At 41.6% G+C, this 27,366-nt stretch overlaps 1 protein-coding gene and 3 long non-coding RNA genes across 5 annotated transcripts in view; 3 read left to right on the top strand and 1 right to left on the bottom strand.

The window, feature by feature from the left end:
• Positions 1 to 27,366, top strand: part of LOC113024581 (interferon alpha-inducible protein 27-like protein 1) — a 121,480-nt gene that overhangs the window by 74,344 nt on the left and 19,770 nt on the right. The window lies entirely within an intron of this gene.
• Positions 633 to 1,463, bottom strand: LOC113024587 (uncharacterized). 2 transcript variants are annotated; one of them, XR_013903659.1, is made up of 3 exons: positions 1,294 to 1,463; positions 1,095 to 1,147; positions 633 to 773 (listed from the first exon to the last, which is right to left on the bottom strand). It is a non-coding gene; the product is annotated as an uncharacterized LOC113024587 (long non-coding RNA). The 2 variants fall into 2 exon arrangements; XR_013903660.1 differs by having other exon boundaries at positions 1,095 to 1,171; positions 1,294 to 1,429.
• On the top strand, positions 4,687 to 5,015 carry LOC145422288 (uncharacterized). The gene is made up of 2 exons (XR_013903561.1): positions 4,687 to 4,778; positions 4,943 to 5,015. It is a non-coding gene; the product is annotated as an uncharacterized LOC145422288 (long non-coding RNA).
• Positions 11,410 to 11,769, top strand: LOC113012760 (uncharacterized). The gene is made up of 2 exons (XR_003270735.2): positions 11,410 to 11,532; positions 11,697 to 11,769. It is a non-coding gene; the product is annotated as an uncharacterized LOC113012760 (long non-coding RNA).

Below are 27,366 nucleotides of genomic sequence, written 5' to 3'. Positions count from 1 at the left end.
AAGTCTGTACTATGTGATAGAGCTGCAATAGCAGACTTGGATTTCCTCACACAGAAACAATATTTCAGGATGAAGATGCAAAGTATTATTATTGAAATATGTGCTGTTAATCAAAAGAGAGTAAGTAGGGTTTATTTATTAAGCACTTTTCATAGAAAAGCAGTCACAAAGCACTGTACAGAAAGGGCTTAAATAAACAGAACTTCAGGTACTCAGTCAGACAATAAAGACAATACAAAAGGTCAAATGTAAATTAAAGTTTAAGATTTAAAAAAAAAGTCCATCTATGAGCCCGTCTATTACAGTGGCTGTGATCAGAGTTACGTTACATCAAGTGAAATAGAGGTGAATTTGAAGTTAAGCTGATGATGCTTAGATTCCTTCACTGAATTCCACCTTCACACCAACTTTATAGTGTCTAGTATAAAGACATAAACAGGCATTAAAAGATACAAAGGCATTAACAGTATACTGAGTATAGAGGATGGAAATCTGCAATGACAACTCGTGAAAAATACAGAATGTCTGTACCTTTGCAACCTCTGAAGGTTTCTTGCTTTGATAAGACAGGCTGGATTGTTGATCTGCAGGACGGGCACCTCTATACAGGAAGTCTGGTTCAGCTTTTTTATTGAAGTCCAAGTGTATCCCCTGCTTTCCCTCATATGATAAACCCTGAGAAGCACTATAGGTCAGATCTTATCAGTCACACCAGTTAGCAGCAGCTCCCCTCTTGATCATTGCACTTGTTCACCTGGGATGATTTAAGAGGCCTGGAAAGAAGGCACCAAGGGACTGTAACATTAGAAGGTGGAGTAGCCTGTATGAGCTTTTTAAACTAAAACTACTTAATACTCACATTTATCCCTTTACTCTTTCACAAAGGATTAAGTGTATTGAACACAGTTAGCTGTACTAATGATACACACAAGCTTTACACCATAATAGTTAATTTTAATATAAATGTATAAAAATTATCATCATGAAAACACAACACAATGATTAAAAACAATCTTGAGAGAATAACAAGACTTCCAGTTTTGGCATGAAGCAAATATATGAGTTCTACATGATTTTCAGCTGATGAAACTCACCAACCATCCCACTGCTGCTCCAGCACCAGCAGTAGCTGACAGACCAGCTGCACCTGCAGCACCATGACACAAAGAAGCTGTCAAAAGCATACAACAGATGCAATTATCTAATCTAAAATTATGATATTTTGATGAACTTTTTCTTTTTGCATGTTGTTGCAAGTTAAAATCCTAATGAAACATCTAATTATTTATTTACCTGCTGACTGCAAAGCAGCCGCCACACTTCCAGCTGCCACTCCTCCTCCATTAGCAACTGCAGCAGACGACATCATGCCTGCAGCTATTCCTGCTGAGGTGAAACCAGCAGCTCCCAGAAGGGATCAAAACAAGACATGACTCACCGGGGTCCATGTCTTTATCTGCCCTGTGTCTGCTCTGAAATGGGCTGATTTTTATAGCAAGCAAGGTTTCATTTCCTCGGAAACAAAACTTTATGTTCAGAGCTGAACAACAGAGGGCGACAGAGAGCAACACAAACTGGAGAGTGATTTCTGTTTTTTGTGTTTCTTATCTTTGCTTATATTGGTAAATGCGGTGGTGTTAGTAGTATTTACGAAAGGGTCACATGTATAAAATAAAGAAACCGGTATCTTTGTGGCTGTAGCTTCATGAGAGATTTGCGTCAGATTAAATGCCAGTTCGTCATTCACAACAGTTTTAATGTCGGAAATATTTATAACCAGATGGCAAGATATCACTTTCTTATCAGTAGATAAAATGCAGTGAAAAAAAATCAAAATAATTTATGCTTAGAAGTAGAATTTGTATCATGTGCGACACTCAGTGTGTATGACTTTGTGTTTTCACTTCAAGCTTTGATGATCGCCTTATTTCTGCCAGTTATAAAAAGCAAGTATGTCAGCCTTGGTACTCAATTACATAAAAATAATGATCAATGTATTATTATTTTCAAATAACAGATAAATAAATAGAATAATAAAATATAAAAAAAATAATAAAAATAACCAGAACACAACTTTAAAATCCATCCATCCATCTTCATCCGCTTTATCCGAGGCCGGGTCGCGGGGGCAGCAGCCAAAGCAAAGAGGCCCAGACCTCCCAGGACTCAAGAGTGGGGAGGAGAACATAACAGCAGTAAGTTGCTTTAATTTATGGAGGGTGTTTGAAATGAGCATTTCATTTAGTCCATGCGATGCCTGCCAGTGAAGGCGAGCACAAAGGTAACAGGATTATTGTGTTTACCTTGGCTACAGTCACAATAACCACTGTGTTAATCACTAATGAGTTCCTCTACAATGCCACACGTGGGGGGGCTTAAGTTATGGCAAAATTAAGCAACATCAGGTATGAAACACGTATGAAGCAGATAATAGCCAACTTTATTTTAGGCTGCACAAAAGAGTCACTCCTTGTAAATATATACATTTATCTACTCTCAAACAAATCCTTAAAAACAAACTATGATAATGTAAAGTGAAAGATGGCAAGTTATAACTACAGGGAGTGCAGAATTATTAGGCAAATGAGTATTTTGTCCACATCATCCTCTTCATGCATGTTGTCTTACTCCAAGCTGTATAGGCTCAAAAGCCTACTACCAATTAAGCATATTAGGTGATGTGCATCTCTGTAATGAGCAGTGTTGGGACTAACGCGTTATTAAGTAACGCGTTACAGTAACTACGTTATTATTGTGGTAACGAGCACGGTAACTAGTTATTATGCCAAAACCGGGAACGCGTTACTCGTTACTGGGATTTAGATAGGCTCGTTATTCGTTACTTCGTGTGGTGGCTATCGCGGAGCTTCCACAGATTCAATAACATTAGCAAGTGGTGGAAGCCAGCAGGTGGATGAAGGAAAAGGGGTTATAACCTGCATTCTATCTGGGTCAGATATGAACCAAGTTTAGGTGGAGTTTATTTTCGTTATGCTGACTTTTTCGTACTGCGTGCTAGCTAGCATGACGGAGTTTCTATACAGCTGGGTGGCTGCTATGTTACTGATGTTGAACTTTATTTTGTTCATAAGGTTAATTATTAGAGTTGCCAACCGTCCTGTAAAAAACGGAATCGTCTCGCATTCAGAGAAAATATTACGCGTTTCTCATTGAGGTGAAAAGGAACAGTTTGTCCCAGACTTCAGCTACAATGAAAAAGACACAAAGCTGGAGTTATTCTGCGTCTTTGCTGCAGAGCTGCCTCTTCTTCTCTCACCCTCCCTCTCCTGTTTCTACTTCAATCATGAAACTGATCAATGATCAGCTGATCGGCTTTTCTCTCTTGTTTGTTTATCGCCCACTTTGCGCCAGAAAGAGGAAACCAGCGGATGTCGCGCTAAACAACAGCAGCGCGTTTAAGCTTGATCAGCTGTTGTTAGAATTTATTTAATATTAATTTCTAGTATCAGCTGATGTTTGCTGGAGCCACAGCTGTAAACCTGCGGGTCATGATGTCGGTTTGGTTATGTGGTGAGATGGAAACATGAAGACGAAACCAGGAGATGTCCTTACTGAATCATCAGAGCTGTGATGGAGAAACAGGTTTACCTTTTAGGTGACATGAATGAGTTGAAGGGAAGTTATGAACTGTTTCTGAGAGACAAATAACACCAGGATCCTTTTCTATGTAGCTGACAGCTGGTAACTGTGCAGGTGCGGATCTAGCAAAGTGTTGCCAGAGGTCCATGTAGAGCATTAACAGGGAAAGGGGGGCACAAGGAAATACTTTCTTATTCTCATTTAAAATGTCTCACTTTAAAAAAAAATAATTATCTGAGTCTTGCAACAAACGATTGATCGATTGATACATATATACCATCAGAACAGTGTACATCACTGTCACAACAGTGTTTATTTTCATTCAAAGGCTTTATGATTTTTCCTATAACGGTGGGCCAGTCTCTAGTCAAAATGCCCGGGACAATTTTTTTTTGTCCCAGTCCAGCCCTGTATGCAGCTCATCTGCAGTCTGGTGTTACCAACATCTTCCTATTCAGAAGGCAGAATTTCCGAGTTCTGAGTACAATCGAAAGCACCACGACTGCAGTTTTTGTGTTGGATGTAAAAAGCAGGCTACGATAGAATCAGGCGTGGGATTTCTCCCGTGGAAATGTGCACATTATTTTTTCCTTTCTATTGGTAGGTGGCACAGTGCACTTGTGGCAAGTAAGCAAGTTAGAAGACTGGCAGTCTGGCTGGGTATCCAGTTACGGAAGCAACACATTAACAAGAGAATTCTGAGTAAAACCAAAGTTACTTTCCCTAGTAACTAGTTACTCTGAAAGTAACGAGTAACTTGAAGTAACTGAGTTACTTTTGATAGAAGTAACTAGTAATGTAACTAACTAATTTAAAGTAACTTACCCAACACTGGTAATGAGAAGGGGTGTGGTCTAATGACATCAACACCCTATATCAGGTGTGCATAATTGTAATGTTATGTGCACATTGAGAATTTTAGCATCTCCTAGTGGTTAGCTTGGAGACTGCGGTCAAGTGAATTTTTATGTGGTTTGGCTTGTATTCCTATTGGATGTTTAGAGTCACATGAGTGGGGTGATACAGGAAGAGTTTCCTATTGGATGTTTAGAGTCACATGAGTGGGGTAATGCAGGAAGCCATTTTAGTATTGGGATTTGCACAATGAGGCTTACCAGAAGTCTCCCTGTTTAATCCTTAAGCATCCACCTGTGTTATGCCATGGAGAAGCTTTGTTTGTAAGTTTGAATTGTGTTTCATCTTTATAAGTAGTGAGTGTTGTATATTTTATTGATTTTATGCATATTTGGAGAGATGTATATATAAATGCCTAGATCTGTTCGCCATGTGAAGCAAATGCATAATTCTTTATTGAGCATATTTCTTTTTGTATTTTTTGTAGTTTCACAAGTTCTGGGAAATCACTGTAAGTTGTACGTTGATGAAGACAAACAAGTAAACAGCCCTCAACTTTACTTTCACGCCTGACTCATCATTCAACGCTTTCAGTGCTTACGGCATATGTTTAGCTATCTGTCACTTCGTGTACCAGAACCACGCACGCAGGGGACAGAATAGTGAAAAAACAGCATCACACCTGGGATAATACAGTAAGTCTGGATAGCAGAGACCGCTAACGCTCATTAGTCTTCCTGCCTCGTTTAGTTTTACCTTGCATGCCGAATAGTCATCATGGACAGTAAGCCAGATACAGAAGATCAACAGAAGACTAGATCTCCAGGAACATCTGTGAAATCATATGTGACCAGATCTGTTGCTAGTTCTTCTAACAGCTCCTGCAAGTCTTCAGCAAGCCTAGTAGCTGCTAAAGCACGCGCAAGAGCTGAAGCAGTGCGTGCTCGCTCCACCTTTGTCAAAAAAGAAACTGAACTCATGGTGGAAGAAGCCCAGTTGAGAGTAGAAGAGGCACGCATGGAGGCTGCTCTGGCCACACTGAAGCAAGAGAAAGAAGTTGCAGCGGCTTTAGCTGAGGCGGAGGTTTTGGAATCAGCCGTAGCAGAACTCGGCTCTAAACAAGATCTCAGGGCAGCGGACATCATAGGAATTCCCCCTGACTCCACAGAAAAAAGAACAAATGATTATGTTGAGTGTCACTCAAGAATGCACTCTAGTCAGCTGTCGTTGCCCGGCCTTGAGTCCCATATCACCTCCAGTCGGCCACGCGATTTCTCTCATGCTCCACCACTCCAGGACAACGAACTGAATCCCATTCGTACAGCCATTGATGGACTGAGCTCCACTCCAGCTCGTGTCAAGAGCCATACTACCTTTGAAGAAAATGGTATGAAGCATCCATCTGCTCAGAATTACCCTGGGATTTATCCATGTAGTGTCACCCCCCTGCAGGAACCTCAACCACACACACATCCTCTTAGAATGCAAGCAACGCAGCCCTCTGCTCTGAACCATACCGGCATTAATGACTTTGCTGTATACATGGCTCGCCGGGAACTTGTGACATCCGGGATGACAAAGTTTGATGATCGTCCAGAGAATTATTGGGGCTGGAAGTCTACCTTCATGAACATCATTGAAGGGCTAAAACTCACCTGCAATGAAGAGCTCGACCTTCTCACTAGATGGTTAGGTCCTCAATCATCTGAGCAAGTCAGGAGAATCAGAGCTGTTCATGTCAATGACCCCGCTGCAGGGCTCAGGATGGCGTGGATGCGACTTGAAGAGAACTACGGGTCTCCTGAAATAATTGAGAAAGCTCTGCTGGACAAACTGGAGAGATTTCCTAAGATCAGCAACAGGGACCCTCTCAACCTGAGAGAGCTTGGTGACTTGTTAAGGGAGTTGGGGTCAGCAAAGTTAGAAGGTTGTTTGCCTGGGCTCGCCTATCTGGATACCTCTCGCGGCATTAACCCAATAGTGGAGAAACTGCCGTATGGCCTTCAAGAAAAATGGATGACACAAGGCAGTGTGTACAAGCTGCAAAACCAAGGCCAGTTTCCACCATTCTCATTCTTCACTGACTTTGTCTGCAAAGAAGCCCCCACTCGTAATGATCCAAGTTTTGCATTTAGCTCATTTGGGATGACGACAGTGAAACCAGAAAACTCACCTAAAAGGTACACGCATTCCAGGAACCACGTCTCATCCAGCAAAACAGAGATTACATCAACATCTGCCATCAAGCCCACAGAGTCAGCTAGCAGTAAGTTGGATGTGGACAGACAGTGTCCGATTCACAAAAAACCCCACCCTCTCAAGCGGTGTAGGGGCTTCCGAGCTAAGACACTGGATGAACGCAAAACGTTCCTGCGAGATAGTGGAGTTTGTTTCAGATGCTGCTCCTCAACTGAACACGTTGCTAAAGACTGCAAAACAATTATTCACTGTAAAGAGTGTAACAGTGACAAGCACGTCACAGCACTTCATCCAGGACCAGCTCCATGGGCTGTCAAAGACCCTGAGGATGAGCATGGCGGGGAGGAAGATGAAGCGGCTTCTCCTGACATAATCTCCAAATGCACAGAAGTGTGTGGAATTGCCAATAACTCCCGCTCTTGCTCTAAAATCTGTCTCATAAAAGTGCATCCTAGAGGACAACCAGAAAGATCTATAAAAGTCTATGCCGTACTTGATGACCAGAGCAATAGGTCTCTTGCTCGGTCCAAATTCTTCGACCTGTTTGGCCTCAAGGGTACCGGTTCTCCCTACACGCTGCGCACATGTGCTGGAGTCACTGAGTTATCTGGCCGAAGAGGAGTTGGATTTGTGGCTCAGCCATTGGATGGACGTCTCAGCATTCCTCTTCCCACACTTATTGAGTGTAGCCATATCCCAGATGATAGATTGGAGATACCTACTCCTGATGTAGTCAAACACCACCCACACCTAAAGTCTATCACTCATCTCATCCCTGAACTTGATCCAAATGCGCAAATTCTCCTTCTGCTGGGTCGGGATGTGTTACAAGTCCATAAAGTGAGAGACCAACGCAATGGGCCCAATAATGCACCCTATGCCCAAAGACTGGACCTTGGCTGGGTCGTAGTTGGAGACGTCTGTTTGGGTGCAGCTCACAAGCCGAAAGCAGTTAATGTCTACCGGACTAACGTTCTGGAGAATGGGCGTCACTCTCATTTCAGTCCATGTCCCAACCACCTAGTTGTGAAAGAGAAGCTTACAACAAGGACAGGCATAAGACCTCTCAACTCTCAAACCCTGTCACACTTTCATCCTCTGGACAGCCTGTTTCAGAACTCTGATGATCATTTACTTGGCAACAAAATCTTCGAAAGAACAGAGAATGACAATGAAGTTGCCCCATCTATTGAGGACAAACGGTTCATTCAGTTGATGAATAATGAGATGTTCATAGATGATGCTAACAGTTGGGTAGCTCCCCTTCCCTTTCGCATGCCAAGACCACGGCTGCCTAACAACAGAGGACAAGCTCTGACTCGTTTCACCAGTCTCTGCAAAACTCTAGAAAGGAAACCTGAGATGAGGAGACATTTTCTGGCTTTCATGCAGAATATCTTTGATCAAGATCATGCTGAACCAGCTCCAGCACTCAACGATGGAGATGAATGCTGGTACCTTCCCAGTTTTGGCGTCTATCATCCACGCAAGCCTGGCCAGATCCGAGTTGTGTTTGATTCAAGCGCTCCTTATCTTGGCATCTCCTTGAACGATGTGCTGTTGACAGGGCCAGACTTAAATAACACTCTGCTGGGAGTCCTAATGCGGTTTAGGCATGAACAGGTAGCCATCACAGCAGATATTGAGCAGATGTTTCACAGCTTTGTTGTCAGGGAAGACCACAGGAACTTCCTCAGATTTCTGTGGTTTAAAGACAATGACATCACGAAGGAAGTTGTGGAATATCGTATGAGAGTCCATGTGTTTGGCAACCGCCCCTCTCCAGCTGTGGCTACTTATGGGCTTCGGAGAACAGCTTTACATGGAGAGGGCGAGTTTGGGGAGGGGGCAAAGGAGTTCATACACAGGAACTTCTACGTTGATGATGCACTCAAGTCACTGCCATCTGCAACAGCAGCTATCAGTCTTCTCAAGGCAGCCCAAGGCATGCTTGCCATCTCCAACTTGAGACTTCATAAAATAGCATCCAATTGCCTAACTGTCATGCAGGCTTTCCCATCAACAGATCATGCAAAAGACTTGAAAAATCTCGACCTGGACAAAGATTCACCTCCTTTGCAGCGAAGTCTTGGATTAAGCTGGGACCTTGTGAATGACACTTTTACATTCCGTGTTGCCAGGAGCGAGAAGCCATTCACCCGAAGAGGAGTTCTTGCAACTATCAATAGTTTGTTTGATCCACTTGGTCTCGTAGCTCCCGTTACTATTCAAGGAAAGCTCTTGTTGCAGCAGCTCACTCGTGACAGCAGTGACTGGGATGCTCCCCTCCCGTCTGAAAAGGCAACAGAGTGGATTACCTGGAGGGATTCACTGCAGGATTTGGAACAGTTTGCAATCTCCCGAGCCTACATTGCTACGTCCCTGTCCACTGCACAACGTACAGAGATCCATATCTTCTCGGATGCTTCCACCAAGGCCATTGCGGCTGTGGCATATCTCAAAGTGGAAGATGTGGAAGGTAAATGTCATGTAGGTTTCATAATGGGGAAAGCCAAGTTAGCCCCCGTGCCATTCCACACTATTCCCAGGTTGGAATTAGGTGCTGCTGTTCTGGCAGTGGAAATTGCTGAGCTGCTTGTGAAAGAGCTGGACATTAGTCTTGATAGTCTGAAGTTCTATACTGACAGCAAGGTGGTGCTGGGGTATATTTACAATGAAAGCAGGAGATTTTATGTGTATGTCAGCAACAGAGTGGAACGGATAAGGAAGTTCTCATGCCCTGAACAGTGGCAATATGTCCACACTGATGAAAACCCTGCAGATGTTGCCACCAGGTCAGTGCATCCAGCTCGTCTCTTAAGCACCAACTGGCTTACAGGTCCATGTTTTCTGAGACGTTCTGGGGACATAGACTCAGGTAAAGAAACATCCTATGACCTCATTGATCCAGACTCTGATACAGAGGTCAGAAGCCACATTACTACTGTTGCAAACCCCCATAGGAGTATGGGGTCGCATCGATTTGAAAGATTCTCCATGTGGCAACCCCTTGTCAGAGCTGTGGCCTCCCTAATCCACATCGTCCAATCCTTCAGGTCTGAGAAGGATAGCAATGGGCAAGACTGCAAAGGTTGGCATCACTGTTTGAAGCCACACAAAATGGATACACTGTCGCAAGCAAGGCATACCATTATTGGATGTGTACAAAAGGAGACATACCAAGTGGAAGTGTCTTGTTTGGAGAAAGGCGAAGTAATTCCCAAAAGCAGTCCTCTGAGGAAGCTCAGCCCAATTCTTGATGATAGCAAACTTTTAAGAGTTGGTGGGCGGCTCCAGCATGCTTCAATCGAGACACATGAAAAGCATCCTCTCATCATTCCTGGCCGCAGCCACATAGCTACTCTACTTGTAAACTACTACCATGAGCGGGTTCACCATCAAGGCAGAGTTTTTACTGAGGGAGCTATCCGCACGGCTGGCATCTGGATTGTAGGGGCAAAGAAATGTATCTCCAGAAACCTGCACAAGTGTGTTACATGCAACAGACTTCGTGGTAGACCCGCAGAGCAAAAGATGGCAAATCTTCCACCTGATCGTCTTAGCACTGAACCTCCATTTACAAATGTGGGCCTGGATGTATTCGGCCCCTGGAATGTCTCCACCCGTCGCACCCGAGGTGGTGCCGCAAACTCTAAAAGGTGGGCAGTACTCTTCACGTGTTTAAGTGTTCGTGCTGTACATATCGAGCTCATAGAGTCAATGGACACATCGAGCTTCATTAATGCTCTACGGCGGTTCTTTGCTATGCGTGGTCCTGTGAAGATGATCTGCTCTGACTGTGGCACAAACTTTAAGGGGGCTTGCAGAGAACTTCAAATTCTCCTACGGGATGAAACCGATATCTCAAGGTACCTCAGTGAGGAAGGATGCACATGGCTGTTCAACCCACCTCATTCTTCCCATATGGGAGGAGTATGGGAAAGAATGATTGGGGTTTCGAGACGGATTCTTGACTCTATGCTTTCTCAGATCAGTCCCTCGCATCTCACTCATGAAGTGCTTTCGACCCTTATGGCTGAAGTAGGAGCGATAATAAATGCAAGGCCTCTTGCTCCCATCTCAAGTGATCCAGATTCACCGTTTCTTCTGACTCCAGCAATGATCTTGACACAGAAGGTCTGCACCCCTCTTGCTCCTCCAGGATCATTTGAAGCTACAGATATGTATCGTCAGCAGTGGAAACGTGTTCAGCACTTGGCGAATACATTTTGGGAGAGATGGAGGCGAGAATATCTCTCTACTCTTCAAAATCGAAGCAAGTGGCAAAATAGTCAGCCCAATGTCAAGGAAGGGGACTTGGTGTTGCTCAAAGACCCTCAGGTAAAAAGAAATCAGTGGCCAATGGCTCTTGTCACCAAGGCTTACCCAGACAGTGATGGAAAGGTCAGGAAACTCGAACTGAGGGTCACGAAAGGAGGTACCATTAAGACCTTCTTTAGACCAGTAACCGAAGTAGTGGTACTTTTGTCTATCTGATTATCTACCATGGACAGTCAATGTGTTATTTTCTTTAGCTGATTGAACTGCTAAGAAATTGATAGTGGTATTGTGTTCAATACCAGGCGGGGAGTGTAATGTTATGTGCACATTGAGAATTTTAGCATCTCCTAGTGGTTAGCTTGGAGACTGCGGTCAAGTGAATTTTTATGTGGTTTGGCTTGTATTCCTATTGGATGTTTAGAGTCACATGAGTGGGGTGATACAGGAAGAGTTTCCTATTGGATGTTTAGAGTCACATGAGTGGGGTAATGCAGGAAGCCATTTTAGTATTGGGATTTGCACAATGAGGCGTACCAGAAGTCTCCCTGTTTAATCCTTAAGCATCCACCTGTGTTATGCCATGGAGAAGCTTTGTTTGTAAGTTTGAATTGTGTTTCATCTTTATAAGTAGTGAGTGTTGTATATTTTATTGATTTTATGCATATTTGGAGAGATGTATATATAAATGCCTAGATCTGTTCGCCATGTGAAGCAAATGCATAATTCTTTATTGAGCATATTTCTTTTTGTATTTTTTGTAGTTTCACAAGTTCTGGGAAATCACTGTAAGTTGTACGTTGATGAAGACAAACAAGTAAACAGCCCTCAACTTTACTTTCACGCCTGACTCATCATTCAACGCTTTCAGTGCTTACGGCATATGTTTAGCTATCTGTCACTTCGTGTACCAGAACCACGCACGCAGGGGACAGAATAATTATTATTAGGCAACGTCCTTTCCTTTGGCAAAATGGGTCAAAAGAAGGACTCGACAGGCTCAGAAAAGTCAAAAATAGTGAGATATCTTGCAGAGGGATGCAGCAGTCTCAAAATTGCAAAGCTTCTGAAGCGTGATCATCGAACAATCAAGCGTTTCATTCAAAATAGTCAACAGGGTCGCAAGAAGCGTGTGGAAAAACCAAGGCGCAAAATAACTGCCCATGAACTGAGAAAAGTCAAGCGTGCAGCTGCCAAGATGCCACTTGCCACCAGTTTGGCCATATTTCAGAGCTGCAACGTCACTGGAGTGCCCAAAAGCACAAGGTGTGCAATACTCAGAGACATGGCCAAGGTAAGAAAGGCTGAAAGACGACCACCACTGAACAAGACACACAAGCTGAAACGTCAAGACTGGGCCAAGAAATATCTCAAGACTGGTTTTTCTAAGGTTTTATGGACTGATGAAATGAGAGTGAGTCTTGATGGGCCAGATGGATGGGCCCGTGGCTGGATTGGTAAAGGGCAGAGAGCTCCAGTCCGACTCAGACGCCAGCAAGGTGGAGGTGGAGTACTGGTTTGGGCTGGTATCATCAAAGATGAGCTTGTGGGGCCTTTTCGGGTTGAGGATGGAGTCAAGCTCAACTCCCAGTCCTACTGCCAGTTTCTGGAAGACACCTTCTTCAAGCAGTGGTACAGGAAGAAGTCTGCATCCTTCAAGAAAAACATGATTTTCATGCAGGACAATGCTCCATCACACGCGTCCAAGTACTCCACAGCGTGGCTGGCAAGAAAGGGTATAAAAGAAGAAAAGCTAATGACATGGCCTCCTTGTTCACCTGAGCTGAACCCCATTGAGAACCTGTGGTCCATCATCAAATGTGAGATTCACAAGGAGGGAAAACGGTACACCTCTCTGAACAGTGTCTGGGAGGCTGTGGTTGCTGCTGCACGCAATGTTGATGGTGAACAGATCAAAACACTGACAGAATCCATGGATGGCAGGCTTTTGAGTGTCCTTGCAAAGAAAGGTGGCTATATTGGTCGCTGATTTGTTTTTGTTTTGTTTTTGAATGTCAGAAATGTATATTTGTGAATGTGGAGATGTTATATTGGTTTCACTGGTAAAAATAAATAATTGAAATGGGTATATATTTGTTTTTTGTTAAGTTGCCTAATAATTATGCACAGTAATAGTCACCTGCACACACAGATATCCCCCTAAAATAGCTAAAACTAAAAACAAACTAAAAACTACTTCCAAAAACATTCAGCTTTGATATTAATGAGTTTTTTGGGTTCATTGAGAACATGGTTGTTGTTCAATAATAAAATTATTCCTCAAAAATACAACTTGCCTAATAATTCTGCACTCCCTGTATGGACTAAAGCTGGATCTCAAATCATGCGGCAGTTTTTCAAGCAACCTTGACACATGGGACCCAAATTCCTGCTCCACAGTTCCTTTCCTTCCTAATTGTGCAAGCATGCTGACCAGGGAGCGTACCTTTAGTGCAAACATCCTTAGGTTGCTCGAAGGACCACTTGTTATAGTGGACGCCCTGGACCACTATCTCTGAAACGTGATTCGGTACTGTTCCCTGGTAATAATGTCCGGTCAGAGACGGGGAATGATGTCAGAGTGGAAGAACTTTATTTGCCACGAGCCCACATCGAACACACACTATTGCCTAATAATTCTGCGCTCCCTGTAGTGTAAAATTAAATCGCCAACATGACTCATAGCTTGATTCTGGTTTGATTCCTGTTAAGGAAAATACTGAGAAACAGAAATAATCTGGGAAAGAATAAAGAGTTATCACAGCAGACACAAGAGCAGTAGGTGAGATGAGGTGACACACACACAGCAGGAAACACCACATAAATACAAGCAAGTACTTTTCTGAAACAGTTCTTTAGTTTCCACCTGAATAAACAGAAATTTTGGGGGATATATTGTGCTCTCAGGTTCTGCAGGCAGTGAATGCTAAACTTAAGTAGCATTACCCTGAGAGTGAAGAACGTGTAAGATTATACTCACTGATGACGGCCCATCAGAATCACTCAACGAAGTGATCAGAGAACACTGTGTTTGTGGGAGGGAGTGAAAAAGCTCCCACCCTTGAGAAGATCAGCCCTCACATCTTCTTTGATGACCACAAGAATCATATTAATGCTGCATTGGAGGCGTCCACAGTGGCAAAACAGAAGATAGTCATCGGAAGCGAGTCAGTTCATGTTCTCCAAATAGCCTGGTGTTGAAGGTTTTGTGATTTCAGCATTTAAAAGTGGTGTTAAAGAAAAACTGTGATATATCATTTATTGTGTCTTAACTCATCCTCAGTCAAAAGCAATTGAATTGTGTCTAGCACATGTTGAAGGACCATCGTAATCAGAGGGACGTGTCCTTAATCACGTCACAGCAAAAATTAGTGTAACACATTATACTGCATAGGACTTATGTTTAATATACTTTTTATAGAAAGAGTCAGCCAGCCTTTCTTAAGTCTTTAAACTCATTCGAAGTGTCCAATTATACAATTAGAAAATAAAAGGACTGTAACCCGGGAGTGTGATTATCAAAAAGTACATAAAGCTTCTTTTTTTTAAAACATCTCCGAGACTCTCAATCATCACTTCAAATGCCACATTACTCCAAAGGCAGAAAAGCTAAAGACTTGTTCAGCCTGTCTAACACTCCTTTAAAGCTCCATTCAGAACACTTGAGCCATATTTTTTTTTTTCAAAAGACTGTGTGATATAAACAGAGAAACAAGAATAGGAAAAAATGAGGAAACAGTCACAATCCAGTCTGGAGGTGAAAAGTGAAACTAACTAGTTGAGATGAGTTCTAATAAAAATCAGCCTTGTGGTGGTAAATGAGCCTGGACGACACAGGCCGGGTTGAGTCAAACGATGATTTTAATGTACACATGTGGCCGATGGACACTGTATGCAGACAGCATCAGATCTCAAAATGGTGGAGCATTGATCAAACTCTTATAGCCTCTAGTGGCCCCCCACCTAGTCATAAAAGCCTAAACATTCACATTCTTTCTCTCACACGGCGCCTAAGCTACAACCTTGGCTCCCTGTTTATCTGCTCCTGCTGAGATGGGGCAGTATGCTCTGTTCTCTTCTAATCAGACATCATAAAACAATATAATTCTTTCACAATAAATCAGCAGTCTAATGTAATGCAAATCAGTTTAACAAATGTAATAGTTATCACCTTCTTCTAATTCAGGAGAATAATGCAAACTAAAACTACATAATAATTCACAATCTTTAATCAGGGGTATAACATGGCATAAGGTAATATTATAATCCCACACACGGATACATTTTGAAATGAATATTTCTAACTTGACTGATCAGCTTATTGAGGACCAGCTCACTATGGGAAAACCAGACCATTGCAGCTATCAGTTGGGCCTGACTGGGTGCCCTATTTTCATCTTTTGTGGACTTGTTCCACTTCTCATCAGCGTGTCCTGGTTCCTCAACATCTGAGCGGACCTTGTTAATCCGGGCAACGTCGAAGCCGGCATGGCTGTGGTATGTTATGGCTTCATATTTATGTCTCTCGCTCATAAACATGGAGACAGACATGGAGAAAATCTTTGTTATTTGGCTTTACTTTTTGAAATTATCCTTGTACTATTTATATTTTTACTCTTTCTTTGATGTTGTTTTTCTGTTATTATTGTTATCATTTCTGCTTTTGCAACTCTTTAAATGTTGTTGTGGAAAATTTAACAATAACCTGCAACACACCCAGTGAGCTTGATTTGAAGTGGGTTTAATAAACACATTGCAATGTGGAGAGAGCATCCCAGTGAAACACCAGGACCATCTCTGAATTGTGGCCACCGCCCTTACATCTTATATACAGAGACACAGACAAAGAACATTCCACAAACTCTTACATGTTGGCCCCTCTCACGGGGGGGCTATACCTTCTCCCTCACAGAGAGAATTATGACCTTGTTTTCTGCTTGGCCGTCACCTAAAGATTTACATCCCTGATAAGCAGAAGGAGTCCCACTATCTGTTTAATGTCTCCCATTACAATGGCCTCACTGTGTTAACTTTCCACATGCATGTAAAGTAGTGACAGGAGTGCTCTTACTATAGTAAAGTGAGAAAGTGATATTATTATAACTAATGTAATATGATTAAATTTGTGATTAATATATGAGAAAAAAAATCTGCCATCACAATGTTTAACACCTTTTTTGTGAAAATGAAAAATGTCAAGAATTGAACTAATTGGTCTGATTAATTTTTGTTTTACTTTCAGGTCATAAGAAATGACTCTTCTCATTATTCAGACCCAATAGACTTGTCACACCACCATCAAACAATCAAAAATTTTGATATAAATTCAAAAATGTACTGGAAGCCGGTGTAATGATAATAAAACTGATGTAATGTGCTTTCTGTTTTCGTTTCTTTGTTAAGAGCCTTCCAGCAGTTTTTCTAGACTGACTGGAGATGGTTAAGATTATTTTTGCTTAAACAAAGAAAAAGGCTGATACAACAGGTCTGTATCAGGAAGAACCTTTTACAGACCTGTTACACTAGTTTATTCCTGACTCCTCTAAACTGCTTGCAAAACATAGATCAGGAACTAATCCCAGTTACAGTCATAAGAAACAGGGTAGAGTAAAAAAAAATGAGAAAAAAACCCCCCATACCTTTTATCCTATCAGCCACAAAAGGCTGAAGGGTATTGTCATCCCACCAGGTGTTGATGTGATAACTCGAGAATGAGGTGATGTTTGATACAATTGGTGTATCTACTTGGATGCTGAGGGGAAGCATTAGCAGCATATTTTTTTTCATTACCTTGGTCTCCCAGTAATTATGGAATATCATGATGATAATCTGTGGCATTAAAATGGCCAGTCTTCTTTTTAAATGTAAACCCAAACGGAGAAAAACTAAAGAGATGCCAGTTATGTTCAGTCCTGACTGCACCCTTAAACCTGACTATCAGTCATCCATCTTTAAGAACTTGTACACAAAATCATGTCTTGTCCTTATAACTGTGTATTGATGGTTAAGAACGCAGTTATCATTTCTGCTTTTGCAACTCTTTAAATGTTTAACACCTTTTTTGTGAAAATGAAAAATGTCAAGAATTGTCCTATTGATCTGATTAATTTTTGTTTTACTTTCAGTTCATAAGAAATGACTCTTGTTGTTATTCAGACACAATGGACTTGTCACACTACCATCAAACAATCCAACACAGGGACTCTTGTCCAGCAAGCTCTTCAAGTTCTCCACTAACATACACAGGGCAGTATCTGTGGAGTGATGTGCCCGAAAGCCAAACTGCAATGGATGTAATGAGGGTTGGGTGTTTTCTAGGTGAGCAGTGAGGAGTTTAACCACCCACTTCTCAGCTATTTTAGATACGACCGGGAGTATGCTTATGGGGCGATAATTAGCCATGTCAGTCTTCACACCTGCTTTGAAAATTGGTGTAACTGCAGCAATTTTCCAATCTGTTGGAACAATGGAGTGTTTGAAAGACATATTCAAAACATGAGTTGTTGGACGTACAAGCAAATCCATATGTTCCTTTAGGAAGTTTGTGTTAATACCATATACATCAAGTGCTTTTGATTGTTTTAAACCTGTAATTAGTTTAGCAACTTCAGTGTCTGAAATATGAGTGATGGTGAACAAATTTTGACCAACATCATTCACATTATCAGAGCATACGACTGAGTCAAAGCTCTGACTGATCTCCTTAACAGATGAAATAAAGAAAGTGTTTAAGTTACTGGCAATAGATAGAGGCTCTCTAACAATAGAGTTATTTACATAAAGTTCAATTGTGTTTTTACTTTTGTTTGAATGACGGCCAAGTAATTTAGTTAAGTGTTGCCAGATAATTTTACCATTACCTTTGGCTCTTTCAATTATATTTATAAAAAATTTTGCTTTGGCCCGTCTCAAACTTCTTGTTACTTTATTCCGCATTGAAGTAAATATCTGTCTATCCAGAGTTAGACCTGTTTTCAGGAACTGCTTTAGTAATTGATCTCTTGTTTTCATTAAATTCTTGCACTCTTTGTTTAACCAGGGCAAATTAGATGTTGTCTTTATTTTTTGTCGACCTCTAATGGAGTATGTTGATATAACATCCTTGACAATGTCAGTGAAGTGACTGCTGCAGAATTGTGGATCATCACTACACAATAAAGGCTCCCAGTTAACTGATGCTAATGCTTCTGCTACATTTTGTCGCTGACTTCTTGGTATGAATTCATAAAAGGATCTCCTATTAGATGAACTTTGAAAGTCATTCTTAACCCGTGATTTTATAAGTTTTCTAGAAAATAATATAAAATTGTGGTCTGAAATACCAGTGATAAAATTATAAGATTTAATAATTCGCTCGGGCTTATTACTGAAAACCAGATCTATTTTAGTTTTAGAGTATCTTGTTATTCTTGTGGGTTGTTCAATGTGTTGAGTAAAGTTCAAAGTCTCCATTATGTCCTTGAGTGTTTTTGTGTCCTTTTCACAGTCCCAGTTGACATTAAAATCTCCCATTACAATTATTTCATTAGACTTATTATTTATAGCATGATATTTAAGTAATATCTGTAGTTGTTCATAAAAAATATTCTTTGCTGAAGGAGGGCGATATAAACAGATCAACGTAAATGACATTTCTGGGGAAAGAGTGATTTTAACAGAAATATGTTCTATTTCGACATCTATTGGTGAACTAAGTAAAGAGCAATCCAGGTGTTTTTTTACATACACAAGTATTCCTCCTCCTCTTGTTCCAATTCTATCCCTTCTGAATACTGTGTACTCTGGAAAGACAACCGCAGACTCAGGAGAAGAACTTGTGAGCCAAGATTCAGAGATACCCAAAATAGAAATATTGGAATTGGAATATTGGAATGTTCCAGTTGCTCATGCTTTGGTAACATACTGCGAATGTTAATGTGTCCACATAGAAGCCCCTTTGGTTTATTTTTAGTGTCCCAGATTACTTTAGCCTGATTAAATGTCTTGCAGATCTTTGTTCCTCTGTAAATTTTAATAGCAGGATTTCTTGTCCTTTTGTTGACAATACTATGAGCATTTAATGATGAGAAACCCTTTACCGGAGAGTGTAGTTTGGGTACAGCAGGTGGGGGCCCAGGCAGCCGAGGTGGAGGCCCAGGCAGCTGAGGTGGAGGCCCAGCTAGCTGAGGTGGAAGCCCAGACAGCCTAGGTGGAGGTCCGAGCAGCTGAGGTGGAGGCCCAGGCAGCTGAAGTGTAGGCCCAGGCAGCTGAAGTGTAGGCCCAGGCAGCTGAGGTGGAGGCCCAGCTAGCTGAGGTGTAAGCCCAGCTAGCTGAGATGGAGGCCCAGGCAGCTGAGTTAGAGGCCCAGGCAACTGAGGTGTAAGCCCAGGCAGCTGAGGTGGAGACCCAGGCAGCTGAAATGGAGGCCCAGGCAGCTGAAATGGAGGCCCAGGCAGCTGAGTTGGAGGCCCAGGCAGCTGAGTTGGAGGCCCAGGCAGCTGAGTTGGAGGCCCAGGCAGCTGAGGTGTAAGCCCTGGCAGCCGAGGTGGAGGCCCAAGCAACTGAGGTGAAAGCCCAGCTAGCTGAAATGGAGGCCCAGGCAGCTGAAATGGAGGCCCAGGCAGCTGAAATGGAGGCCCAGGCAGCTGAGGTGTAAGCCCAGACAGCCTAGGTGGAGGTCCGAGCAGCTGAGCTGGAGGCCCAGGCAGCTGAAGTGTAGGCCCAGGCAGCTGAGGTGGAGGCCCAGCTAGCTGAGGTGTAAGCCCAGCTAGCTGAGATGGAGGCCCAGGCAGCTGAGTTAGAGGCCCAGGCAGCTGAGTTAGAGGCCCAGGCAGCTGAGGTGTAAGCCCAGGCAGCCGAGGTGGAGGCCCATGCAGCCGAGTTGGAGGCCCAGGCAGCCGAGTTGGAGGCCCAGGCAGCCGAGGTGGAGGCCCGAGCAACTGAGGTGAAAGCCCAGCTAGCTGAAATGGAGGCCCAGGCAGCTGAAATGGAGGCCCAGGCAGCTGAAATGGAGGCCCAGGCAGCTGAAATGGAGGCCCAGGCAGCTGAAATGGAGGCCCAGGCAGCTGAGGTGTACGCCCTGGCAGCCGAGGTGTAAGCCCTGGCAGCCGAGGTGGAGGCCGAGCAACTGAGGTGTAAGCCCAGCTAGCTGAAATGGAGGCCCAGGAAGCTGAAATGGAGGCCCAGGCAGCTGAGGTGGAGGCCCAGGCAGGCCTAGGCTAACTATATCACCAGCCAAAAGTAGCATCAGAACAAGTTTCAGAATCTCCAGCGACAGTTGTGGTATATCTGATTGTTCATATTTACCTGGGGGTGGTCTGGCATGACCAAAATCCAAGAATCTTGTGAACAAAAGATGTTGACTCCATTTGGCTGGGAAAGTGGTATAATTATCCAGCTTTCTTGGACATGTCGAACTCCACAGAAGATAAAAATGTATAAAAACAAAACGACAAGTTGATGTCAAGATCCAGGGGTTTTTAGATGGTTTTTTAGGTGGGTTTTTTGGCAAACGCACAGGACCTGCCAAGCTGTGTGTCTGCACCCTAGCAGCCATCTTGTTTTTTTCATTTTGAACATGCAGTGATTTTGTTGTTGAATCACTGCATGTTTAAGATTCACAGGTACAACACCAGAAGACAAACTACTATTTACAATGGATTGTACAAATGGTGCTATAGTGAGGAAAACCTTTTTGAAAAATCGAGGAGGGAGAGCGTCATAAGAGGAACCTTAGTGAAACTGAGACACAGCTCCTAAACTTTGAAGACAAACAGAAAAATTAGACAGCTTCTGAAAATGTTTAAAGTTGCTTCGGCCTGCTGAGCTGCAAATACAATAACAAACATGAAAAATTTGGAATTGAGTTAATTGAGTTAATTTTGGGATCTGGAAGTTTTGTTGTTTTTTTTTCTAATACAGTGTTAAAATGGGTCAAAGTAAAGGATTTTTAAAATTATTTATCAGAAAAAATTGGCTTTTAGATATGAAAATTCTTTCATGAGTGAAGCTGATCAAAAGCTGAAGGTAGTGGCGAACCCAAATGTTCACATTGTTTATGGAAAAGTGCCAACTTGGTTTAATCAGTGTGAAAGAGAAAATGGGATGATCCACACAGTCATTATTTTCTTAATCACAAAGTAGTTTTGGTCTGTGCTGATATCTTTGGTAAAAGCGTTCTTGACTGATAAGTTGGGATTTAACATGATAAACTTACAGTAGATAAGACAATGTACCACTGGAAGACAGGAGGTATTGTTGCTGAAAATGGGCCTGTGTACACCTGTGTAGATATTCCATTAAACCTCATTCACGATTTATAGTCAGTGTTACTATTAAGCATTTATATTTCTTTAAATTTCAGATTAATTTTGTGTTACTCAACATCAAACTAACCTTTATTTTCTTCAGAAATCAAGACATTTCTGACTGGATTCAAACTTCTGAGCTGTAGCGTACATTGCAGTGAGAGTCCATGGTTATTGATTATAGCAGATGATGTAGAGTATCAGGACAGGGACAGACTGTTAAAACGTTATGAGCTGTCTTGCTGCAGAGAAAGTGGAGTCTGTCATCCTTGAAATGCTACCAAGACAGGCAGCTGGCAGGATTGAATGATGCTCTGCCTCTGTGGTCAAGTACAGACATAGGCTTTAAGCAACCATGAGCCACTGATAAGTGTGACAGATCAGTATTAATAAGAATCCAAAAGTGGATTTGTTAAACAGCTATGAGCCACTGATAAGAAGAAACCAATGAGCATGCAATAAAGTGGACTTGTTAGGGGGAGATTTTTATCGGAGTTGGAATAGTTTGGCTCAATTTTTGTTAAAATACAGAGCTAAAAAGTTGTCTTTGTTTCAAAACCTTGATCAGATACAGTCAGATACAAACATGCAATATACACTACTGCTCAAGTTTGTTTTCAGTTTGAAGAGTCCTTGTTTTTCATGATTAAAGTACATTCATTTGAATGTAATATTCCATGAAGCTTATGCAAAATGTTTCCACAGATGTTTTTGAAACTAAATCAGTCCTCATAAATCACTTATAATGTTTAAGGAAATAGCTACACAACCATACAAAGAACATTTTTAGTAACAATTACTCCTGCTGTAATTCTTTATTATCAGGATGTCCTAAAAACTCTATGAAAAGCCTTCAGTTCCTACAAAATACTGTAGGAAGAGTATTGACAGGCCAATGAAGGCTTCCCTTCCTTGGCTTCCTCTTAATACCAGAATTGAATCCAAACACCTCTTAATGACCTTGTAGTACCATATCACCCTATTAGAGCACTTCGCTCTTGCTCTGCAGGCCTACTTGTTGTTCCTAGAGTATTTAAATGTAGAATGGGAGGGAGAGCCTTCAGTTTTCAGGCCTCTCTACTGTGGAACCAGCTTCCAGTTTGGATTCAGGAGACAGACACTATCTCTACTTTTAAGATTAGGCTTCAAACTTTCCTTTTTGCTAAAGCATATAGTTAGGGCTGGATCAGGTGATCCTGAATACTCCCTTAGTTATGCTGCAATAGGTGTAGGCTGCCAGGGGATTCCCATGATGCATTGAGTTTTTCCTTTTCAGTTACTTTTCTCACTCAACATGTGTTAACAGACCTCTCTGCTGAATCACACTTGTTATTAATCTCTGTCTCTCTTCCACACCATGTCTTATCCTGTTTTCCTTCTCTCACCCCAACCTGTCACAGCAGATGGCCCCGCCCCTCCCTGAGCCTGGCTCTGCCGGAGGTTTCTTCCTGTTAAAAGGGAGTTTTTCCTTCCCACTGTCGCCAAAGTGCTTGCTCATAGGGGGTCATATGATTGTTGGGTATTTCTCTCTATGTATTATTGTAGGATCTATTCTACAATATAAAGCGCCATAAGGCGACTGTTGTTGTGATTTGGCAGTATATAAATAAAATTGAATTGAATTGAATAGATGACCTAGGGTTTAACCTTTGCATTGTTTTAAATAATTTAAAATAAGACAATGAAGTAATGAACATTTTAAATGCATTTTTATTGAAGCTGGTATCATTTTCGTCTAAACAAACCGCAAAACTTCTGGAACAATGTTGTTTGGACAGGCGAGACCAAAGTGTTTTTTTCTGTCATGGAACAGTTCATGGAGGTCTGAGCAGAAACTTCACTATTGCCTTACAAATTGCTTACTAATACTTTTTTTAAATATTAAAGCTTTTATGAATGTTTGACATGTAGCTATGTTTGTTATTGCTCTTGCTTATTTATTATTTATCCTACTTATTCTATTTACATTTGCACTTTTTAACTTCTGGTAGTTGTTCAGACATAATTGTGATGTCACACGACTGCAGTGACAACAGCAATGGAATGTGATGAAGCCTCACCCATGAACAGTCCTCCTTTACATTCAGGAATCAGATGAATAAAGGATCAGGGCCTTTTCTTTCTTACTTCAAAACAAGTTCTGTACATTTAATTTGTCAGGTCAGGTTAGTTTGAATGACCTGTTTTTCCTTTTGTTGTATGTTCTGTTTGCTTAGGAGGAAACCTCTCCTTGCATTATTATGAATCAGCACAGTGCTGTGTGCTGCAAGCTGTGGTGCTCTAACGTCCTCATCTGCAGACTTATATTAAACACAGTATGATTAAAATTAAAAACAAGATTAAAAATCCCACTAAAGGTCACTTTACTGTGCGTTCATTGTGATTTCACGTGTACTCCGGGGTCTTTCACCTGAAGTTGACTGCTGTGCCACAGTTCAGCTAAGAAAAAAACACCTTGTGTTGATGTTTACTGAGGATGTTTAGTTTCCCTACAAAACTTTGTACAATGTTTCACAGTTTTGCAAGCAGGGATGGAAGAATACTGTACTCTGAGGAGCTCGAGTTATTGCATGCTAAGCTACATCAGGTATGAAACACCTGTGAAGCACAAAATAAAGAAATGATAGATTGCTTAATAATAACAAACTGTCACTTTACATTAGGCTGCTTAAAAGAGTCACTATCTGTAAATCTATAACTTTATCTATTTTCAAAAAATCCTTAAAAACAAACAATTATAATGTAATCTTAATTGTTCAAGTCTTTGGGGTGTGGGATGTAATACAGGAAAGACAGATGGTACCAACTAGTGTAAAATTTCTTCACATGCTTGAGTCATACCTTGATTCTGGTTTTAAGCCTGTTATGAATAATAGTGAGAAACAGAAACAGAAATAAAATGGGAGAAAATAAAAGGCTTATCACAACAAACACTAGAGCAGAAGGTGAAATGAGTTATAAGAACAACCAGTGATTGAGGAGACAGGACAGGAGATCCTACGAAATGGCAGCACTGGAGATCATGACAGGACACAGTTTCATGAAAGTGTTATTATACTGCATTTAATCCTAATCATTTTCACCTAATCTGGAGTGATGGACTACAAGGATACTTGGAGCATGAGAAGCAAAATGTTGAAAATCCAATGAAGGAGAAATGATAGGAGCACATTTCAACTTCTCATGTTTTAAAACTATCTAAAACTAAGCCTTTTTTTTAACATCTCTGAGATGCTTGATCATCACCGCAAATGACTTCATGTGGAACATTGTAAAGGGATATGTTTTTTTTTTTTTATGTGGCAAAGACGTTTGTGCTTCCACAGCTATGAACCATACTTGATAACCATATTTATTTTATTTCTTTAAAAACTACATCCCTGTGCTCCTCCTTTATCTGGTTTGTATTGTTCCTTTAGAAACGGGAGTGGCAGTTCTTGGATAAAAAGCAAAAGACATACATCAGGTATGTCTTTATATACAGTTAAAAAAACAGTTAAAAACTCTTCTGTTCAAACAAGCCTTTTGTTGATCTACATATTTTATTTTATTTTTTTACATTATTTACATTTGATCTTTTACATTGTATATAATGTCTACTGATTTTATTGTTTATTTTAATATTTTAATATTTGTGTACAGCGCTTTGTGATTGCCTGTCTGCGAAAAGCGCTTAATAAATAAAGTTTACTTACTTACTTACTATATATGTGCAGCTGAGCTCTTGATTGTTATCTTTGAAAGCATGGACATGCAAGACATATGTGTGTATATCTATCTATCTATATATCTATATATATATATATATATATATATATATATATATATATATATATATATATATATATATATATATATATGTACAGGAGTTGTCAGCCATCTCCTGTACATGGATGACATCAAGCTGTATGCCAAGAGTGAACGAGACATCGATTCACTGATCCACACTACCAGGCTATACAGCAATGACATTGGAATGTCGTTCGGACTGGAGAAGTGTAGTCGGATGGTAACAAAGAGAGGGAAGGTAGTCAGAACTGAGGGGATTGAACTACCAGAAGGCAACATTGCAGACATAGAGGACAGTTACAAGTACCTGGGGATCCCGCAGGCGAATGGGAACCATGAAGAGGCCGCTAGAAAAGCTGCAACCACCAAGTACCTGCAGAGGGTCAGGCAAGTCCTGAGGAGTCAGCTGAATGGTAAGAACAAGATCCGGGCCATCAACACATACGCCCTGCCCGTGATCAGGTACCCTGCTGGGGTAATAGGCTGGCCAAAGGAGGAGATAGAAGCCACTGACATAAAGACAAGAAAGCTCCTTACCATGCATGGAGGGTTTCACCCCAAGTCCAGCACCCTGAGGCTGTACGCTAAGCGGAAGGAAGGGGGCCGGGGACTGGTGAGTGTCAGCACCACAGTCCAGGATGAGACAAGGAACATCCAAGAATACATTGGGAAGATGGCCCCAACTGACCGAGTGCTCAGTGAATACCTCAGGCAGCAGAAACCCAAGAAAGAGGAGGGAGACGAGGAACCATCATGGAAGGACAGGCCCCTGCACGGTATGTACCACCGGCAGATAGAGGAGGTGGCTGATATCCAGAAATCCTACCAGTGGCTGGACAAAGCTGGACTGAAAGACAGCACAGAGGCACTAATCATGGCAGCACAAGAACAAGCTCTGAGTACAAGATCCATAGAGGCTGGGGTCTATCACACCAGGCAAGACCCCAGGTGCAGGCTGTGTAAAGATGCCCCTGAGACAATTCAGCACATAACAGCAGGGTGCAAGATGCTAGCAGGCAAGGCATACATGGAACGCCATAACCAAGTGGCCGGCATAGTGTACAGGAACTAGAGATGGACCGATCCGATATTACGTATCGGTATCGGTCCGATACTGACCTAAATTACTGGATCGGATATCGGAGAAAAATAAAAAATGTAATCCGATCCATTAAATATCACGAAAGCACCTCGCAAAACTTGCAACACGCCGTAACTCACCTCAGAACGTTAGCAGTCGGAGCAGTATGCATCACGTGATAGAGCAGCTGTGGCATGCCGGACCGGTGGTCTGGATAGCATTTGGAGCTTCGCTAGCAACCTGGCATTTCATCTCCGACAAAGTTATCCCCGAGAGAAGTAAAGCAAGTGTGTAAGTCCATCTCTGAATGTTTGTAAAGCATTCCCACGTTAAGCTTAACAAGCGACTGCCTCTCGCTCTCCGGCTGCTACTTCAATCGTGAAACTGCTTAAATGATCAGCTGATCGGCTTTTCTGTTGCGAGTCCGTCTCTCTTGTTTGTTTTTGGCCCACTTTGCACCAGAAAGAGGAAACCAGCGGCTGAACAACAGCAGAACGTTTAAGCTTGATAAGCTGTTGTTAGAATTTATTTAATATTTCTTTCTACACCAGGATCTTTTTCTACGTAGCTGACGCTGGTAACTGTGCAGGGGCGGATCTAGCAAAGTTTAGCCAGGGGGGCCGATAGGGCATGAACAGGGAAAAGGGGGCACAAAGACATACTTTTCTTTCTTATTCTCATTTAAAATGTCGAGCTTTTAATAAATAATTATCTGACACCCAAAGTTTTAATTTGATGTAAAATGAATAGAAGTCAATTACTGTATATAGTGACTATTAAGTCTAATATATACCCTAGTAAGCTATAGTACTTTTTACTTTGGGAAGGTACCATCTGTGCAGTCTGCAATTTTGTTGAAGAAAGATGTTGAATCTATTTAATATTTCTTGAAAAATAATTGATTTCTGTGCATTTTTTTTCACACTGCATCAAATTAAGGTTGATTACGTCGATTAAGCATCATGAGGTGGCGCGTGAGGGGTGGTTCCTTATTTTTTATTTATTTCTTTTTGTTGTTGCTGGGAGTTGGAACCCTATTAGTTAGGTTGCTTAATATTTACGCTAAGTACTCTTTAAAATACCAGAATAGGGAGGATGGTGTAGGTCTAAGTTTATTAGATTGATCAGTATTGCTGAACTATGAAATATTTTTTTTGTATACAGGTATAACAGAATAGCTTTAGTGTAGTTGTTGTTTTACACTTGAGTATGAACTTGCAGACTTGCAAAATGCAGCAAGATATTTTAAAAAACAGTTTTGTTGATTAAAAAACACTA

This window comes from Astatotilapia calliptera, chromosome 19 (genome assembly GCF_964374335.1).
Source record: "Astatotilapia calliptera chromosome 19, fAstCal68.1, whole genome shotgun sequence".
Classification (NCBI taxonomy): domain Eukaryota; kingdom Metazoa; phylum Chordata; class Actinopteri; order Cichliformes; family Cichlidae; genus Astatotilapia; species Astatotilapia calliptera.
Note: the sequence above shows the minus strand (reverse complement) of the source record. Positions and strands in the feature narration are given on the sequence as shown.